The following is a 6,000-nucleotide window of genomic DNA, read 5'->3' as shown; positions in this document are numbered from 1 at the left end:
GTGGGGGGTGAGGGGGGGGGTTTCTTTTACCAGGATCAAAAATAAAGCATGAAAGTGGGCAGGAAGAAACTCAGGGCTTGGGTGGAAAAAGTGTTGTGGATGTTGGGGCTGGGAGGTAGAGGGGTTGCATTATATGATTGCTGGAAATACTTGTGTGCAACGATCGTAAATATATAATTGTGCAGGAAATTTAGGAGATGAGCTGGGGACCCAAGGCTATTGGTCTGGAAGACACAGCTAGAAAGCCATGGGTTTCCAGAACGAAGTTAAACAACAATGGATTTAGGGCAGTAGGAATTGCCAGTGCAATTGTTCTACCATGCCCAGTGGCCCCATTCGTGGGGGCTCAGTATGTATTTAACGTTGCCATAAAAATCCATCCTCTCAAAGTAAACAAGGCAAGTCTGTGTGCATCTCCTGCAAGGCGTATGCAGCTTTGTTTGGGATCATGGATTTGACAGGACTAAAAACAGGGAGGATTAGATGGACCCAGCATAGATGAATACGACTAATTGTCATGTCCTCGGCAGCACTGCAGCCTTGGGGGACATGGTGGAGTGAGGGGTTTGGAGCATCAGTCACTGAAGAATTGATTCATAACTGATTGATAAACCAGGGGGGCGGGGGAGGAACGTTGAGGAGGTTTTGCCCTACGTGTGGACGTGAACACAGCTTTTTAGAATTTCCAAGCATTTTCTAGCTCAGATTGGATAGTGTGTCGCAGCCCTGCAGAGTGAACACAGAGGAAAGTAACTTTGGGCTTCTCATCCTTAAATGTTTATTAAACTTCTGAAACAGGCAGAACGTCCCAAGCATCCTTTCCACAAAACAATAGGTTTTGAAATCTGGTTTTAGACTTTTTAAAATGTCTTCAGCAAGTGGCCCTATTATTATTTCTCTTTATATACACAGAAATACTGTTTCATTTTTCTCTCCCACTTTTACTGTTTTGTTTCATAAACCCAAGAACTGGGGCTATGTGGATTTCTCTTCCTGAGAGAATGAATACATATATCTAGTACTGAACTACATAATTTCAAAGGAAGAAATATTCTCAGACTTTGAAACTTAATAGTTGGCAACAGTAATTATTCATACCGTGATTAAATAATATGATGGGGTAAACTCATTTACTAGCACATGGTTTGTAACATTTGAGGCTGTTTTTTTCACCTGTTTTCAGTTGTAAGCTAAAGTTCAAAGACATGTTTCTAACCAAATGTAATTTATTATGTCACATATGCTGTTTATCCCGTGAATATTCTGAACATAGTGAGATGAAACCTTATTGCTGGGACTCATAGCAATGTTTAAGGCTCACCAAATCTTACAAACATTGCAGCTTCTCTCCATAATATGCAGAAGCTGATTTTGGATCAAATTAGAGCTGTCGTTCAAACAGAGCCACACTAAATTTAAAATTAGTTAAGGATTACAGTTTGCTATGAAGAATGTCTCCACCCCCAATATGAGCAAATGTCATCAAAATGAAAGGGAAAGAAAAGAAAAGAAAAAGAAAAACTGTGATTGTTTTGACACAAGTGAGAGAAGCCTAGTGTCATTTCATTTTTAACCTCATTTCAAATTATCTTTTAACCACCCTGATATTTCTGCATGGAGATAATCACATCTCATCAGGCTTCTCAAAAGCCGGCAGCTCCGTACCCACAGCTAATGCTTCTTGTTAAATCATATTGCTAACCACATTAGTCCAGCTCCTGCAGCCGACTGATGGAAATCAACCTCACTAGGCAGCTTCCTTCCCCCACCATCCTTCCATTTCAGTTTCTCTCCCTGGGTAATTTTAATCTTATATACAGTGCGTGAATGTTTTTCCTAGAAAGGCAGGGCGTGAGTTTAAAAAAATGTAATAGCAATCTGCCCTATAGGTGATGGAGATAGAGACCTGTTGAAATGCTCCTGGGAAAATAAATACATGGATTCACATGCACGTTTAATAGAAGAAAATCCTTTGGGGGTGGTGGGGGGGGGAGGCAGTGAAACATAGGACTTCGGGAGAAGAAAACTGCTGCCAGAGCTTTAAACATACACAATCAATTATTCCTAACATCGTTCAAGAATTCACATATCATTGAGGTTTAACAAACACGTCAAGAGCACTGGGCTTATTTCTTTCAGCAGTTTTGCACCTGCAGGTGTAAAATCAAAAGGCCCCTGCTTAACATTTGAAAACCTAGTATGTAAATGACCGACTGCCTTATCTCTACACAATTTGCTTTAACTTCACTTCCTCTCACTTTGTCATTTAATTTGTACGGTTTCCAAATCAGAGTGACTATCGTCTATTAGTCCCCCCCCCCGGTGACAGAGGGCAGGGCGTTGTTGTATCTGAGTTAATAAAGCAGAAACACAAGCCTAATTACTGGGGAGATAAGGCTTGCTGGCAGGGGCTCCCTTCCTCCAGGTCTGGAGCTATCTGCACCCAGACGTTTCGGAGTGAGTCTGTGTGCACCACAGACAGACCAAGCAGGGTGGTGCGTGTGTGTTTTCACAGAGCAATACTGATACGTTTCAGACAATGCATTCCCTAGAGGATGCTGTGCTAAATTGTGCATCTAGACCAGGGAGCAAGTACATATTCATTAATCAAATGAGATCATGGGGGCGAAGGGGCTTCATAACTGCAAGGGACAAAACACATAGAAAGTGGCATTTTTGTTACAAGGGCATGTATATATATATATATATATATATATATATATATATATATATATATATATATATATATATATATATATATTTAAATGTAGTAAATAAAAATGTTGCATAATTTTATTCTAAATACTAAAGTATCATTTTGGCTAAAAAGACATTAAGATTGATTTTTTATTTATATTTACATCAAATTAATATTGTAATGTTTTCTTGAAAATATTTTCTCATGCGCTATACAAAATGTATTTCTTTTAGCAAATATATGCCATAAAACTGGAATTCATCTAATTTGCATATACCATGAATTATTTAATAAATGATTTGAAAATACAATGGATTTTAAAAATGTGTATCTCTAACTAATATAAAGTAAATAAAAACATAAGTATTTATAAACAAACTCAGAATTTCTACAAAATGATGCAAGTATTAACAAGAGTGAGCATTTGCTATTTTGAGAATGTGAGCCCAGGGTTTAATGTTCCTAACTTAAAAATACACCCTTACATTCAGTGAATTTCTTTCTGTATAAGCTCTGACCTTTTCTCTATTTNAGAGAGAGAGAGAGAGAGAGAGAGAGAGAGAGAGAGAGAGAGAGGATGCTTCTCTAATGCCAGCAGTTACACCATGGAATGTATGTAACCCTCTATTGAAAAATTTAAAAAATACATATATATAATATATATAGTACAAGGTACAGAATCATAGCAATAAGTTTTATAGCATAGACCCTAATTGAAAACCTGATTTATTGATTATTCAGGCCTATATTTTGTTTTTATAGGCTTATATCATGTATTTATAACTACCATATTTATGCAAATAGCATAGGCATGCTGCGAAATTTCAGCATCATGTGTACTTTTTCATATATATTATGCAAGACTCTAACACTCTCATGAGTACTGCCACCCTCCCCACGTTCCCTCCCTACAAAGTAAACAAACAAAAAAGCCTACCTTTGTGGTTAAAATCACTAACATTTAAGAGATAGTCATAAAAAGAGAAAAACTAATACAATCCCTGGCTTCTGAGGAGGATAGTTACAATTCTCAGCAAAAGCTGAGAAACTGTTTGGAAAGTGAATCTATTAACGCAGCTTTGTCCAACAAATATTAAAATTGCAAAGTAATTTGCCCCTTGACAATGGCTAATGAACTTAAGTATGCAGAATGAACTTTTAATAATTGAGGAAATTGTGCAATTAAGTTGAAAGCAGCTGAAAATTACAAATAAAATTAACTCTCTAGTTTAGCAAGACTATTACTGCTTCTATTACCAGCCAGTTTTGTGGGTATCAAGACAGTCTGGAAAGTTTCAGTGACTGTATATTTACCGTGATCATTTGCCATGAAGATACTGACCTCATTTTTTTAAACAGACATGAGCACTAATAATTCTTTTCCACAATATGTTTCTGAGTTACCATGTGGTTGGAATTATACAAAATGTCTCAATGGCAGGGTGTGTTTTCATTTTGATTTCAGGTTTACGATCCTATCTGTGTCTATTTTAAATTTAAGTGGATTACATTCAGCAAAAATCCTTTTACTATCCCAGCTTGGCTGTCTCATACTATTAGGCTCTCTATGTTTAGCTTCTACAAATCTATTACTACGTAAAACCATAAGCAGCCTCTGACGTTGGAACCAGGTTAGATGGAAGACATCAGATTAATATTTGATCATGTAGAAGGACCCTTAATCAGGTTTGCTTATTTCGTGACAGAATGTTTCTGCAATTATCATAATTGTTGTGCTAAATATGTTTGTCTTTGTATCTGGCTTTGGGCATAATCTTCTCTCTTGAAAGCCACTCAATGTGGGACTTGAGATGCCTGCACAAAACCCAATTAATATTAAGATGACAAGCCCCGATGAGCTCCAAAGAGGCAGCAGCTGAGCAGACTCTAACATTCTTAAGTACAGATACTTGAGTGATCAAGTACATCTGAGGGAGACACACAATTCAGTAATCCCTTTCTCAAGAAAGTCAAGAGCCCAGTGAGATACAGGAAAATCAAAGGCACACATCAGAAAGAAAATGACGGGTCTGGTCCTGTAGCGTCTCTATTAAAATGCAAAAGTTATGGATTTTTTTCGGGGTGATGGGAACCTTTTCTGTTTTGATTGATTTCTTTTTATAGCTTGACGATTTCGCGAAGATTATCTTAAAAGCTTAAAGAAAAAAGGGGCCTCATCAAAAGGCATCTTGCAAGACAGGAGCACACACAGTTTTGGCTAACATGATGCAGCGAAAGCGCCATGTGTCCAGGGAGGCACAGAGGTAGCCTGCTCGTTGGTCAGCCTGGAGAAGAACAGCTGCCTCTGCCGAACTGGACTGATGGACATTTGCTTCCACCTTTGGCGCCCAGGGCAGACCCACCTTGCTTGCCCTGGGCCAGGAGGGAGCCATGAGGAACATTGCAGAGCCACCTGGGCACGGCCCCAAAGTTGGAATTAGAAAGCACTGTGTTAACAAATGTGTTTCCATTTGCACTGCACGGAGCAGTTGCCTTCATGTCTGGACCCCAGTTTTCTAGCCTCGTGGGTGATCCCTTGGATTTACAGCTAAATTCACTGTCCAGAGGTGACATCCTAACCCACTGATTGATTTGTAATCAGAAATTGGTTTCCTGTCACTTTAAAAGTGAGGCACTAAGGGGCAGTCAAAACAAGGCTGAGGGAGCTCAGTGGAGCTGCCGTCCAGGCCCTGGACCGTTACACCCGCCTTGCCGACGCATTTATTACGTTAGAAAACCTCTGAGTGCACTGTAAATGGCTGCTGACACCGTCTTAGGTGACTCATTGCTCAGTGAAATCAGTTCTGTAGCAACTCGTTCACATGTGCCAAAAACAAAACCACAACAAAACAAGAAAACCAATATAGGATACCCATGCCTGTGCATCAGAATCTGCCAGGACCAGTCCACTGGGTCTCTATGCATCCTGTGCCCAGCGTATCAATGGCAAGAAGTCCCCACGATGGGCACAGAGCATCCTCTTGAACTCGCTTTTCTCAGGCATCACTAAAAGTGACACCAATCAGTGTGACCCTGCTTGTGGCCTGAGCCCACCTGCCTGATATCGGAGTCTGTCCCCATAGAGAAGGACTAGAACATGAGCTGGTGCCCACCGCCCCCTCCTACACACCCCTCACACCTCCCACACAACTACCCACCTCCCACACCTAACACCTCGACAGGTCTTTGCAGATGTCCCCTTTCCAGTAAATACTAGGAACAGGGATACTTATAACCAAGACTACTTTGTCTGGGGTAGAAATAGACATAAAAGGAGAAATGGATTTCCCCACGTTAGGCTT

This window comes from Hipposideros armiger, unplaced genomic scaffold, assembly GCF_001890085.2.
Source record: "Hipposideros armiger isolate ML-2016 unplaced genomic scaffold, ASM189008v1 scaffold_4, whole genome shotgun sequence".
NCBI lineage: Eukaryota > Metazoa > Chordata > Mammalia > Chiroptera > Hipposideridae > Hipposideros > Hipposideros armiger.
Note: the sequence above shows the minus strand (reverse complement) of the source record.